General features: G+C 33.5%; 1 protein-coding gene across 4 annotated transcripts in view; it reads left to right on the forward strand.

The window, feature by feature from the left end:
- The window catches only part of WDR33 (WD repeat domain 33), a 96,374-nt gene that overhangs the window by 9,505 nt on the left and 71,650 nt on the right, over positions 1-15,219 (forward strand). The window contains exon 1 of one of the 4 annotated variants that reach the window (XM_074301711.1): positions 732-838. The exons of the other annotated variants lie outside the window; for them this stretch is intronic. The gene's annotated coding sequence lies outside the window, so the exon portion shown is untranslated. Of the gene's footprint in view, positions 1-731; positions 839-15,219 lie in introns of those variants that run through there. 4 annotated transcript variants of the gene reach the window in all.

A 15,219-nucleotide genomic window follows, 5' to 3' on the forward strand; every position in this document is an offset into this window, starting at 1 on the left:
ATTTAACATGTATTGGTCAACCTGCCATCTGGGGGGGAGGGAGGGAAGGGAAAAATTAGAACAAAAGGTTTGGCAATTGTCAGTGTTGTAAAATTACCCATGAATATATCTAGTAAATAAAAACTATATAAAAACAAATAAATACTAAATGTATGCATGCTAGCTACTTTTCATGGACTTTTAGGGATTTGGAAGAGAGCATTGATAAAGTGTCAATAATGGTCCTTTCTGAAAACTTTTCCAGATGGATATCTAGAGAAAAGATGTAGAAATTTGCCAAAAATTCTTTTGTCATATTACAGAATTCAGTAGGAGACTATCGAAGGGTGGGTTTGTATTAAAACTTTGAATACGTGCCTTTTAAAACTAAAAAGTTGGCCACTCAGAACATGGAAGTGTTAGGATTACTAGGTGAGAACTCAGGTTGTCTGGACAATTACAAGGTGAGAACTCAGGTTGACTTGACAGTTCTCTGGCTCAGACCTGTAAAGGGAGTTCACACCTTAGGAATCCTAGAAGGAGCAAGCTCATTGGTTGAAGTGGTTCTTCCCAGAAGCCCTTGCATTATCCCACGCCCATTCTCTGGGAGGATAAAAGAGGACACCACTCCAGGAAGAGGAGAAGACTCTGCACTACATCTGGCTTGATGCAGCTCTCTGAAGGAAGGGAAGTCACTTCTCTGGACAAGAGTTAACAGCAACTGCCTGGAGACAACGGTTCACTACAGGAAGAAGAATCTGTTTGAAAGATTTGAGTAGACACAGCAGATCTCTTCCCAGAGAGCGATCGGCAGCTTCTGGAGACGACAGCGCGCTACATGGAAGGATAATTTTTTTTGGTTTGTATTTATTTCATTTATTTGGGAATGGAAGGATAATTTTATGCCAAGTTTTCAGTGTATTTGAAAAACTTGGAAAAGTGGGAGATTATAGGCAAATAATAAAGAACTGTCATATATAAATAAGCAGAAACTAATTTAATAAAAAAATTGAAGCTTTCACATTTAAAAACTTTTAAAACTTTTTCTAAATTAATTTTTAAAATGTTGAATCTGTAGTTAATGGTTTCAACTAATTTATTTTGAAAAAAGTCCCTGAAATAATTGCATATTTACAATTGCTTGCCTGTTCCTTTGTTGACTAGACTCTGGAACAACTCATTTAAGAGTGATGAATTTTGCTACTTAAATACAGTGAATACAAATGAAATCTCAATTAATTGTATTAAGATAGTATCATAAAGTACAAAGACTTATTGGACTAGGATTCAGGACATTGGGTTATAGCCTTTGCTCATCTGTTCATTAATCACAGATTTATCACTTTTTTCTGGGCCTTTAAGGGAGTTTGTCTTATTTTAAGTAAAAAAAAATTAGAAAGCCATAAATGTTCCTTTGTAAATTTGTTTTCTTAGATTGGGTCCATTTAAATTTCAAGGTGTTAAATAGTCTCTAATTTCCTTGAAACTTTGTTTTGTATCTCTAAATGACCACATCAGGTAAGGTGAAGAAACTAGATTCTAAGGGTGAATCTTATTTAAAAAAACCTTTGAAGACACTTCTTCTCCCCCCCCCCCCCCCCCCCCGCGGTTAATTTCCTCTGCCTCAATGCACTGAAAGCATATTCTGTAAGAGTATTTTGTGCAACCTTGTCTTGGTCTTTTATGGAATTAATATTTTAAAAATATGTTAAATTATTTTTTTTGTTCCTGGCATGATTTTATAATTGACTACCAGAGCTAGTCAAAACTAGAGGGGTACTGTAGTTGTCTTATTAAAGTTAGCAGGTTTTTTTTTCTATTTTGTTCATTTTCCTTTTGGAATGTTTGTAGGGGGTTGTTTCAAAGACTTTCCATTTTATGATATCCTCTGTTAAATTTCAGTTGAGAGCTGGATGTTAAACCAGTTATTAATGATATATTTAATTATCGATAAAAAGGTAAACTACTTAAGAGTCCCTTAGTAAAAATATTTCCAGGGTTTCAAAGTGTCTATGAATTCTGTGCAAGTCATGGAAATTCAGAGCTGGAGATGAGGAAATGAGATTAAGTGAATTAACCTTGATTATGTCAAAGTTTTGATGGGTTTAATGGTGGAGTGAAAAGTAGAAGTTTTGACAGTTCAGTGTTCTTTCAAGTACATTAAATTAAATTTTATTACAATAGAAATTTAGTATTCTATTGGGGTTGCAACTGGAGCTTTTGAAGTATTTTAATTTTAGTGAATGTTCTGTTGTGGTAGTAAGTGGCTGAAACTTTTTTTTTTTTTTTTTTTTTTTTTTGAAACTTAGTAGATAATTTTTCTTATCCCTATTTTATACTTTGTTCATTTTTTTCTGTTATATTTTAAGATTATAGTGGAATACTTTTCTTCCTTGGACAGGCATGTATCTTTGGAATTAGGGGCATTAAAAAACTTAACCAATAAGGTACCAGTGATTAGGGAGTAGTAGAGACTTGCAATAGAGGCAAAAAAGAGAATAATTAGGAAATTAAATAACTTGTCTAGTTTAGTCAGGAAATATGGATTTTTGAGTTGCAAGTTTAGTGGGCTTAGCCCTATATACTCAATCAAACTATCAATTTATTTTAGTGCACTTGTATATTTTTGTATAACATTCAAGTATAAGAGCATTTTGTGTAATTACACAAAGGATTTAACAGGTACACGGGAAGGATTGTGTGGTTAGAGTACCAGTCTTTGTCAGGATGACTTGGATTCAAATACTTTATTTGACACATGTACTGACTTTATCTCTCAGTGACAAGGCACTTGTAAAACTCAAAAGTTGTAAGTTTCAAAACAGTTACAGTTTCTGCATTGTTAAAGGGAGTTACACACATGAATGAAATCACAGTTCTGAAATGCCTTTATGTCCCATTCCTCCTTTCCACAAAAATGATTAAATTATGCAAAAATGTGGTTGGTTTGCTCTGCCAAAAACAACATTGATGTTGGAGTAGTGTTGCCTTTAGTGCATTTCATTTTGCATACTCTTATTACACTGATCTTTGTAAGATTTTGTATTTTCCCTTCACTGTTCAAAATCTATAGAGAATTTAGATCCTAAAGGGATCTTAGAGATCATCTAGTTTAGTGTTGTCAAATCTGAGGCTTTCAAAACTAGCTAAAGTAGATTAAAAAGGAATTGGAAAATACTTAATAAATAAAAATACAATTCAGCATAGAATAATGTTAATGGTTTTAGGTTTAAGCAGTTCATGTGGATTATTTGTTTCCCTTTGAGTTGGACGTCATTTATTTGCTCTATTCCCTCATTTTTTCCCCCCCAGATTTTCTGTATTTGAATTTTTTTGTTTTTTAATAGCAGCTTTTTGTTTTTCAACATTCAGCCCTTGCAAAACCTTGTGTTCCAAATTTTTCTCCATTCTTTCTCTAGATAGCAAATAATTAATTCAATATAGGTTAAACAGTGCAATTCTTATAAACATATTTCTACGTTTATCGTACAGCACACACAAAAAATCAGATCAAAAGGAAAAAAAATGGAAAAAAACTGGCAAGCAAACAACAACAACAAAAAGTGAAAATGCTGTGTTTTGATCCACGTTCAGTCCCCATAGTCCCCTCTCTGAATGCAGATGCAGATGTCTCTCTGCCATCATAAATCTATTGTTATTGGACTGAATCACCTCCTTGTTGGAAAGAGCCAAGTCCATTACAGTTGATCATCACATAGTCTTATTGCTGTGCACAACCATTCTCTTAGTTTTATACTCACTTCATTTAGCATCAGTTCATATAAGTCTTCAGGCCTTTCTGAAATTCCCCCATTTTACTTTTAAGAAAACTGAAGGTCTGAGTGTTTATATCAAAATTGTTAGCCTGTTATTTAAGGTTCTCCAAAATGTGCTTCCCACAAGAGTGTCTCTTGAAATCCCCTCTAGCTGAACATAAGCAAATCCTTTAGCCATAAATAAATATTTCTTGAGTAGTCTTCTAGATTCTAAAGAAGATCTTTAATAAATATAGATTGTGTACTTTATCTGGGTTAATAATGAGCATTAGCCTTGTTTACAACTCTAATAGAACCTATCTCTTTTAATAAAAGTTGATCACATATTAGGGAGAGGAGTCACATTTGAACTTTTCAAGCTTATAATGTCTCTCTTTCAATGACATGCTTTCCCTTTGTCCCCAGGATTGACATCGCCATCAAGCTATTTTTCTGCTTTGAATCTGTTTTGTCGCCGAGAAAGATTTGCTCTGTTGTGTCTACTAAATTAATTTTTTATGAGTTTTTTAATCAATAAGATGTATCATTCTTATGTATCATTACTGTTTGATAATATTGAAAGATAATAAGCTTAATGCAGTACTGATTTATCAATCAATAAATACTAAGTACCTGCTGTATGCTAGGTACTCTGCTAGGTGCTAAGAATTTATAAAAAAAAAAAAAAAAAGGTGAGAGTTCCTGCTCTCAAAAGAACTCATAGTCTAAAGTCACATTGTAGCTCCTTTAAAAATACTTGTAATTCTTTAGAGAAAGCATAGATAATACTCTTCAGTCAGAATCTTTTTTTTTCTTATAACTTTTTATTGACAGTACATATGCATGGGTAATTTTTTTACAACATCCCTTGTACTCAATTCTGTTCCACTTTTTCCCTTCTCTCCCTCCACCCTCTCCCCAGATGGCAGGTAGTCTTATACATGTTAAATATGTTATAGTATATCTTAGATATAATATATGTGTGTAGAACCGAACAGTTCTCTTGTTGCACAGGAAGAATTGGATTCAGAAGGTAAAAATAACCTGGGGGGAAAAAACAAGAATGCAAACAGTTTTTTTTTGTAGGCAAGGAACTGCATTGAGTGGGTGCCCATCAGTTGGAGAGTGGCTAAATAAGTTATGGAATGTTACTGTTCTCTAAGGAACAATCAGCAGGATGGTTTCAGAAAAGCCTGGAGAGACCTACATAAATTGGTGGCCGAGTGAAGTGAGTGTAGAACCAAGAGAAGATTGTACATGGCAACAGTGATATTATATGCTAATTGATTCTGATGGATGTGGCTTTTTTCAACATTGAGGTGATTCTGGGCAATTCCAGTGAGGTGATGGAGAGAGCCATCTGCACGCAGAGGATTGTGGGGACTGATTGTAGATCACAACGTATTTTCATCTTTTTTACTGTTTTTTTTTGTTTTCTTCTGATTTTTTTTTTTCCTTTTTGATCTGATTTTTCTTGTGCAGCATAATTGTGGAAATATGTAGAGAAGAATTGCACATGATTAACTATATTGGATTACTTACTTTCTAAGGGAAGGGGAGGATAGGAGGAAGAGAAGGAGAAAAAAATTTGGAACACAAGGTTTTTCAAGGCTGAATATTGAAAATTATGCATATATTTTGAAAATAAAAAGTAAAAAAAATGCCTAAATAATAATTCAAGGGAGGAGGGGTTGGGACTATAGTGTAGAAAGGTAGAAAACAACCCTTCTCTTAGTCCTGCTCTCTCTTCCTGCTTTCCCTCATTGAAAGAAAAAATTATTTTAACAAATATGCATCATCAAGCAAAACAAATTCCCACTTTGGCAATATCTGAAATGTACTTTTCATTCTGCACCTTGAATCTTATCACCTTTATGTCAGGAGATGGGTAAGTAATAATTGATAATCTTTTTTTTTTCCCCCTAAAATTTTTAGTTTGGCTGTTTTTTTTTTTTTTGCTAGCAATTGAAGATAAAACAGATATCTCCCTTTTCCCCCCCTAAGCCTGATGTGTGAGAAGGTCTCATTGAAGGGAGAAATTAAAAAGACTAAGGTTTATTATTTGTTATCTCACTTATTATTATTTATGTCATTGATTTTATTTACAAATATTTTATTTTTATTGTATAACTGCTTAGATCATGGATAAATTGTAATTTGTTTTGTTTGAGTGAACAAATATTTGTGATTACAGATCCATTTGAGAACTTTGGTAATACTCTAAGGGAAATTCATAGCCCTAAATTCTTGTAAAAATCTTGTAATCCAGGGGAAAAAATTTTTTTTGCATTTAACAAACAAAATTAAAGGTAAACCAAGTTTTGGTACTAATTGTTTTTTTTTTTTTTTTAATTTATAGAATTTTTCTGTAAAGAATTTACATAAATTTATAAAGAATTTAACAATACTTATTAACCATGTGGGTGGATGTTCTAAATCATTCATAAGAGAAATGCATTTTAAAATAATCCCAAGGTTTCACTTCACTTTTAAATATGCAAAGATAACCAAAAATTAGGAATATTGGTGGAAAGGTTATAGAAAGAAAGGAGCTTTAGCAAATTGTTGGTGGAGCTGTGAATTGGCACAATTACTTTGGAAATCTATTTGGTTTCCAAAATAAAGCAAATAAAGTGACTAAAATATCCATACTCAGTGAACTAGAGATTCTATTATTAGGCTTATATCTTAAAGAGGCCATTGATAAGAAAGTTTCCATATTCTCTAAAATACTTACAGAAGCACTTTAGTTATAACAAAGAATGGGACACAAAATAGGTATGCCTCCTGTTTGAATAATAACTAAACAAATGTTATGGTACATTAATGAAATGTAATTGTACTATAAGAAGATACAAATATGTTTATAGAAAAGCATGGAAGTATTGCGGAATGAAATTTGCAATTAAAAAAATATATATATACACACACATACATACATACACAATGGCTACAATATTATAAAGGGAAAGAATCAGAGACACAAAAAATTAAAAAATGACTGTTGCAAAATTACAAAAGAACAAGCTTGGCTCTAAGAAGTGATCTAAAAAGACATCTTGGTCTCTTCTCCCCCCCCCCCGCCCGGGGTCACACAGCAAGGAAGTGTTAAGTGTCTGAGACAAGATTTGGACTCGGGTCCTCCTGAATTCAAGGCTGGTGCTCTATCCACTGTGCCACCTAGCTGCCCCCCACCTTGGTCTCTTCTTGACTGTTGTATTCATATATTTTCAGACTTCAGTTTTGCTGATTTTTTTTCTTTATCTTTAAAAATTGTTCGTTGTATGGGTTGTCTCTGGGAGAGGACAGGTTAAATAGGAAATTTATTTAAATAAATATCCTAGTTCATATTTGTCCCTGTCTTCCTCTTTCCTCTTTGGAATACCTAATCTATAATTAATCTCTTTTTGTCTTAAATGTCTTCTTGTCATCACCTTTTCCAACACTAGTTGTACTTTTACTTTTACCTTGACTGACTTAAGTGGTTGCCTTAATCACTGAATGGGTGCTTTCTGAGACAAATTGAGCCCTGTTGAAGATCTTAGCTTAAAAAGGCCAAGGTGTCTCATTTGATGCTGGGGCATCTCCATTAGTCCTGATCTATATCTGGTCACTGGACCTACATGGCTCTGGAGGGGAAAATGAGTCAGATGACCTTGCACAGCCCTCTCTTACTGAATCCAGTTCACTTTAATGTCATGGCATTACCATTGTGATGTCATATCATGGTCCTTTTTGAAAACAATGTATAAACATTACCTTGACTCACTGGCAGATGAATTCCTGGTGGCATTTATCAACCTCCCAGGGCATTATTTTTTTTCTTTTCTGCTTTTTTTTTTTTTTTTTTTCCCAGTGAATTCTTTGACTGGTTTACAGTCATTTTCTCCAGCCTAACTCCTCTTTTCATGTCAAAGGATTTTAGTATTAATGCTCTCTCTCTCTTTCTCTTTCTCTCTCTCTCTCTCTCTCTCTCTCTCTCTCTCTCTCTCTCTCTCTCTCTCTCTCTCTCTCTCTTTTTTTTTTTGAGGCTGGGGTTAAGTGACTTGCCCAGGGTCACACAGCTAGGAAGTGTTAAGTGTCTGAGACTAGATCTGAACTCGGGTCCTCCTGAATTCAGGGCTAGTGCTCTATCCACTGCGCCACCTGCCCCTATATTAATGCTCTCTTAAACACTCCAATTTCTCAGTTCATTTCTGTTTTCATGACCAGTTCTTTACTTCACTCAATTACAACTCATCATATACTTGATCTTAATTATTCACAAATTTTCTACTTCCATGTTGCCTAGTCTCAGCTGAGGCAAAATAATAAGGCCATTCCTTTTTAATAGAATTTCTATTCTGTTCATAATCCATATCATCCAGTGGTTCTGACCTTGTATTTCTTCAAATGGAAACACTTTATCTTCTTACTCCAGACATTTTCATTGGCTATCCATTATTGTCATCTTTATCTTTATCTCCTGGCTTTTCTTGGGTTCAAATTTAAGATGGAATCCCACCTTCTACAAGAAGCCTTTCCCAATGATTCTTAATACTAATTTCTTCCCTCTATTAACTCTAATTTATTTTAGCTTGTTTATATTTCTTTGCATGTTGTCTCCTATTAGACTGAGTTCCTTGAGTGCAGAGAATGTCTTTTGCCTTTCTTTGTATTTTAAAGGCTTAGCACAGTGCCTGGTATATGCTAGACATTTAATAAATGTTTATTGATTGACTCTTCTGAAGACTCTCGCACACTTTTTGCTGAGCACTTTGCCAAATTCTTCATTGTAGAAATTGAGGTCATTTGTTGAAAGTTGCCTCTTATTGTCAGAACATTTATATGTCTTCCCCTTCTTTCACTCTGGGTTTTGCTAATGAGGTGATCTTTTTTCCCTATTAAGGCCAATTCTTTTTTCTGTCCTTGTTGTCCTCCCTTCTCTCACATGTATCTTCCAATTTCTCCTGACATAAAGGATGTCCCAAAAATTTTATTGAAGTTTTAAAAAAAGCTTTATTAGTTTCTTATACTGACTTCTCCCTGCCTACAAACTTGCCTATGTTTTTGCTCTTTAAAAAAAAAAAAAACACTTGATCCTGATAACATTTTATAATTATTGTGCCAGTTTTTTTCCCCAATTTGAATGAACTTTTTCTTTAGAGAAAATCATCTCTATTAGGTATCTGAATATTTTTCTTTCATCTTTTTAAAAAGTACATTTTAATTTTTTTGTTTTTATATCAACTATAAACATCCCTTTGCATCTCTCCTCCCTTTCCCAGAAAGCCATCCCTTATAACAAAGAATTTTTTTTTTTTAATGAGAAAGAGGAGAAAAATAGTTTTTACTAATCAGTCAACATGTTGAAACAAAGTAGTTGTACTTATCATCCTTTCTCTTTCATTTATTATCTCTGCTTCCTGGATTCTTTCCTGCTTCTTACCAACATGCTCATCTCTTCATCCATGTCTTTGTTGTCTGACCATGTTATTTCTTTCCTTAATAAGCACTAGTGCCTCCTTATGGCCAGAATCAAATGTATGGTTCTGTTTGTGATTTAAAGCTCTTTATATTCCATCTCCCTTTCTGCCTTTCTAGTTTTCTTACTTTTTATAGCCCTCTATGCACTGTGTTCCATCTGCAGTGCCCCATATAGAATTGTTCCCTCTATAAGCATTAGCCATCTTTTACTGCTTGTTTCTTTTTCACTGATTTTCCTGCCATTCCTGAAATGTAATTCCTTTTAATTTCACTGAATTTCTTCAACTCTCAGCTAAATTCCTATCTTTCTTCGTCAGTCCTTTCTTGGGCTTTACCATCTGCTAATGCCTTCCCTTCTGAGATTACTTCCTGTCTACTCTGTATTTATATCTTGTTTTTACCTAGATGTTTACACTTTGTTTTCCCCTTTAGAATGTGAGCTTCTTCCAAGGATTGAGTTGGGTTTTTGTTGTTGTTATTAACCTTTTTCTGTGTTCTCTAATTGATCATTGCATTAGATTGTTTTTTTAAGTTATAAGAATTTTTTCCCCCAGTGTTATTAAACTGTAAGTTTTTTTTTTGTTTTTGTTTTATTCACTTTATTCTGAATCAGTTCATGCAAATCTCCTAAGTTTCTTGGAGCTGCTATAAAGAAAAAACAGATCAATATGATTAACAAAACTAAGTGAAGAGAAAGGGAAAAAAAAGCAGAGTAGCATATTTAGAAATTCAAAAATAGGATGATCACAAAGAAAAAGAAAATCATAATGAATGCCAGATTAAGAAAAGCACTAGATAAGTACAGCTTTATATCAGCAAAATTGAGTGTTCTCTTACAATTATGTCAAATAAAGTTAGAGCTGGAAAAGCTCTAAGACCAACTAGTCGTTTTCTTTACATTTGAGGAAGCTGAAGTCCAAAGAGACTAAAAATAGGTTGTATAAGGTCACAGAAGATTTCACTTTGAACTCAATTCCTGTGACTCCAGTGCTTGTGCTTTTCAGAGAGAGTATTGTGCTCTGAATATTAATCAGCAAATGTTCATTTCTTACTCTGTTGCAGGCATTGTAGGGGTGGGGGAGAGATGGGAGATAAGTACAAAGAATAAAACAAAATTTCCTTCTTGAAATGATCATCCTGATGTATATGAAACATACATATAAAATATGTATAATAAAATACAAAGTTAAAAAAAAAAGGTACTTTCAGAGAAAGGGGTAAAATAAGCTTTATGAAAGAAAATGGTGTCTTGAGATTCTGTGAGATAGTGAAGGTAGAATAAGGCACAGTTAAAGAGGAGAGAAAAGACCAGATTAGCTAGATTTCACAGTATGGGAGAGGGAAAATTATCTAATGAGATTGGAATGGTGGTTTGATGCCTGGTTGTGCAGGGCTTTAAAACAGAGGAGTTTATTTTTTATTTTAGATGCAATAGAAAGTCTCAGGAATTGGTTGAGTAAGAGAGTCATCTGGTCAGATCCAGGCTTTAGGAAAATTACTTTCTGGCAGAAGGATTTGTAGGATTGACTGGATCAGGAAGATAGTTGAGCCAGGGAGATCAGTTAGGCTACTGCTGTAATCTAAATGAGAACTGATGAAAGCCTAAAACTGAAGTGATAAGCTATGTGGATAGAGGGAAGGATTTAGATTTGAGAGATACCTTGAAAGTAGAAATGACAACATTTGGCATTTTATTGGATATGTGGTTTGAGGGAAAATGAGGAAAATTCTGAGGTTTTGAAATAGACTCAAAGGATGACAATAATGCCTTCAACAGAATTAGGGAAGTTTTAAGAGAGTGGAGGGCTTGGGGAAAATAATTTGGTTTTGGACATGTTTAAAAGATGGCTGTTACAGGAAAGGGAAATGGGAAATTGGAAGTAACCTTTATAGCAAAGTTTGCTGACACAGCTGTTGTTTCCAAGATATATAAGGAACTTGATTCAAATCTTTTAACAATAAGCTATTTCCCAATTGATAAATGTGTCAAAGGATAAGAAAGGAGTTTTCTAAGGAAGAAATTCAATCTATCAAATAGCCACAAAATATTCCAAATAACTAATAATTGTAGAAATAAAAATTAAAGCAACTCTTGAAGTTCTACTTTTAGATAGTTCTACCTTTCTACCATAAATTTCTCAGATTTGGCATAGCAGACAAAAAGGAAAATAAATATAAGGTACTGAGAAGGAGGTACTTTGCATTCTGGAAAGCAATTTGGAACTATGATCAGAAAAAATCAATAACGTCTCCTTTAAGACCTTTACTAGGTCTATACCTCAAAGAAGTCAAGGACCCATGTGTACATTGTATTGTTTATATTTTCTTGGTTCTACTTCAGTTTTTAATCTGCTATGTTAATTTACCAGTGTCTCCTGTCTCTTAATTCTATCTACATTGTACTCAGTGTAGTACTGTTCTGAAAAATGAATTAAAACTCATCTTTTTCATCCTAACTCAGTTTATACAATGTTTCTCATGTTTCTATGATTTTTTTTTGTATGTGTCGTTTTTTTAGGGTGCAATAACAGATTAGATAAAATTTGTCAAAAAATATGACTATCTCTGTAAATATTAAGCTTTGAGAGGCCACAAAACTAGCTCAACAGCGGTCAGGAATAGTATCATTACATTAATAACTCTTTGGTAATTTTTTTGGTAATAGTTCCATAGTAAGTTTTTTAAGTTTTAAAATGTTCACTAAATGATAAAAATTTCAAAACTATATGAAATGTTTTCCTTCATATTGTTTTGTTAGTAAAAAGTAACCTTTATACAATGAATATGTATTAGAAACCGAAATAATCAACATTAAAAAGACATTTTAATCTTTTGGGGGCTTTACATTTTTTTTTTACAGAATTATCTTGGGCAGTGTAAATATACCTTGTCTTACATCTGTCTCCTGGTTCAGAAGGAGCTTGTTTTATTATCTCTTGTGTCTTCATTGGTCAGATCTGTGCTTTTTAGTGATTTTTTTTTCATGTATTTTGCTGTGGTTGTGTGTATTCTTTTGGTTTTACTTTTTTTTTTTTCTTGACCCATAAGTTTGCTTATTGTTTTTTGACATGAAAAACAGGCATTAAACAAGTGGAGAACTAGTGTACATATTATTCAATAAATATTTGTAGTTTAGGCAATACAGATTCAGTATATGAAAAGTGTGATACTCAACCATTTGAGGTTGAGTAAATGAAATGATAATGTGGTATTTTTAAGTATGTCATTTTAAAATTACTCATTGCATTTTTATAGCATTGTGTTTACCTAGGTTCCTGTTAAATGGTTCCTGTGTTAAGTGGAGTTTATGAGATAGGTAATTGAAATTGACCTCTTGACTGAGTGTAATTTCTTTCTAAGGATGTCTAACTGCCTGTTTGTTAAATACATTGTCTCAGTATTGATATATTGGGGCATGTAGCTTTTTGTTGAGATTCTTTTAGTTAGGCTCAGGATTACTTTTTGTGAACTCTTGTATTGAGTGCCTATGTGATTTTATCATCTGTACCAATTTGGACTATAAGGCCTGTTATCTTTGAGCAAGACCTAAATTGATGATTCACTTGAGATCTTCTGGAAAGATGTAAACTATATCTCTTGGTTAATGTTGTTTGTTCTATACTATGCCTTTTGGACAGGAAGTGGCGAGGGATTTTGTTTACTGTGGTTTTATTCTTTTGAACTACTTCAATTGATAACCATATCATATTTACTATATTTCAAAATCGTCATATAGCTTGTTGGTTTTAGAAAGCCAGAATGTGCTTTATTGATGTAGAGCTGGTGTTCTCAAACTACTGCCTGTAGGCCAGATACGGCCCTGAGGACTTTTATGCGGCCCACTGGGAAGCGGACACAGAGTGTGAAGTTTTGTTTTTACTATAGTCCGGCCTTCCAACAACAGTCCGAGAGACAGTGAATTAATTGGCCCCCTATTTAAAAAGTTTGAGGACCACTGATACAGAGGAAGAAAAGCAGTGGTAAAGGAATTTTGGGTAACGGGTATACTACTAATTCTCTACGGAAAAAGATTGGCCCAGGGGCAGTTAGATGGCGAAGTGGATAGAGCACTAGCCTTGAAATCAGGAGGATATGAGTTCAAATGTGGCCTCAGACACTTCATACTTCCTAGCTGTGTGACCCTGAGCAAGTCATTTAACCCCAATTGCCTCAGGGGAAAAAGAAAGAAAGAAAGTAAAAGGATTGGTCCAATTATTTTGGAAAGCAATTTTAATTTATGTGAAAAAAATTGCTAAATTGTACATAACCTTTATGATTTCCTACTACTAATTCCATAATCCAAGGAAGACAGTAATAGATATATTAGAATAGTCAAAGCACATTACTTTTTAATAGCATAGGACTGGAAATGAAGTATGTGTCCATTCATTGGGGGAATAGCTGAATAAATTATGATAAGTAACTACACCTTCTTTAATTCAGGTAATACAATAAACTTATTGAACTATAAGAAACAGTGAATATGAACAATTCATTGAAACATGGAAGGACTTGAATGGGCTGTTGAAGGATAACAAAATAGATCCCAAAGAGTAATATATACAGTGACTATAACAGTATAAATGAAATCTGTGCTGAAAGGCACTGAATTTAGGTTAAATGTAATGAATGAATTGTGTTGTCTGACTGGAGGGGCAGAGCCATGGGCTTCTGGGCCTCTAAGGGAGGGCTTCAGCTCAACATTGGCTTCTCACTATTTACCTCCAGTTACACTGCTTTTGGGTGGTGGGTACATTCTATTTTCTTTTTCCCCCAGAAGTTCCCCCATTTTCAGCTTCGTTTTCTGCATTATCTTCCTCCATTAGTTTGTAAGCTCCATGAATAATCTTTGTATTGTATCCCCAGCATTTAGTACAGTGCCAGGCATATAGTAAGTGCTTAATGCTTGACTAACTTATTGATGTGAAAGAATATGTATTTTTGGTTAACAAGAGAAATTACGAAAATGGAAAACAACATACCTTCAGTTGTAATTCACTCTAAAGAGATTTTCCTTCATTGTATTTTATGGGAAGGAGATAATTTTAAAGAAATAGATTTTTATTGATATCCTTTGTTTCCCTATATTGCCTTTCCTATTCCTATTTCCAAGAACTATCCTTTATAACACTTTAAAAAAAAATTCAGGGCAATATCAGCAAAATAGTTAATACAAACAAAAGTAAAAAGAAACAAAACAAAACAAAAAAACAACTGACATTGCATATGTATCAATTTTCCACCTATGTACCTCCTGCCTCTGCAAAGATGGCATGTCTCTTCTTTGGGATCAAGTTTGCCTTTTTTCATTTTGCATCATTTATTATTGACTGTTTTGTAGTTTTTCTTTTCATTTGTATGATTATAGTATTATGTATACTGTTTTCCTGACTCTACTTACTTAACTTTGCAACAGTTCACTCAAGTCTTTCCATACTTATTTGTACTTAGAATTGGTCATTGTTTGTTATGTGACACAATAACATTTCTTTGCGTTTAATGTGCTACCGTTTCTTTAGCTATTCCCTAAATAACAGGCATTTTTGTTTCCATTTAAGAGCATCTATAAATATTTGTGCATGTAGGGGACCTTTCTTTTTGTTAGTAACTTCAGAGTAAATAAATGCCTAGCATTGGAATTTCTGGGTCAGAGCTTAAGAATTCTTTAACTACTTTCTTTGTATAATCCCTCATGACTGTAATGATTCATAACTCCATCAATAGTGCATTAGTTTTCCTATCTTTGAACACCTCCAGCTTTTACCTATCTTTGAAATAATATTAATTAAAATACTTTCTAAAAGAAAATTTTTCTCAGCACTTTATGAAATAGTGTCTTTACTATTTTATTTTTACTGGTTAGACTCAGTTCTGTTATCCTAATCAGAACAGCAGAGATGGAAAAAGAATTTACTTTTTTTCATTGAAAACCCTTTTTGAATATAGTTAGTCATGTGTGGGATAAGTATGCTTTCGTCAAAAAAAAAAGTATTTAAAGAAAAATTCTTGCACATGAAAA

Source organism: Sminthopsis crassicaudata, chromosome 3 (genome assembly GCF_048593235.1).
Source record: "Sminthopsis crassicaudata isolate SCR6 chromosome 3, ASM4859323v1, whole genome shotgun sequence".
NCBI classification, from domain to species: domain Eukaryota; kingdom Metazoa; phylum Chordata; class Mammalia; order Dasyuromorphia; family Dasyuridae; genus Sminthopsis; species Sminthopsis crassicaudata.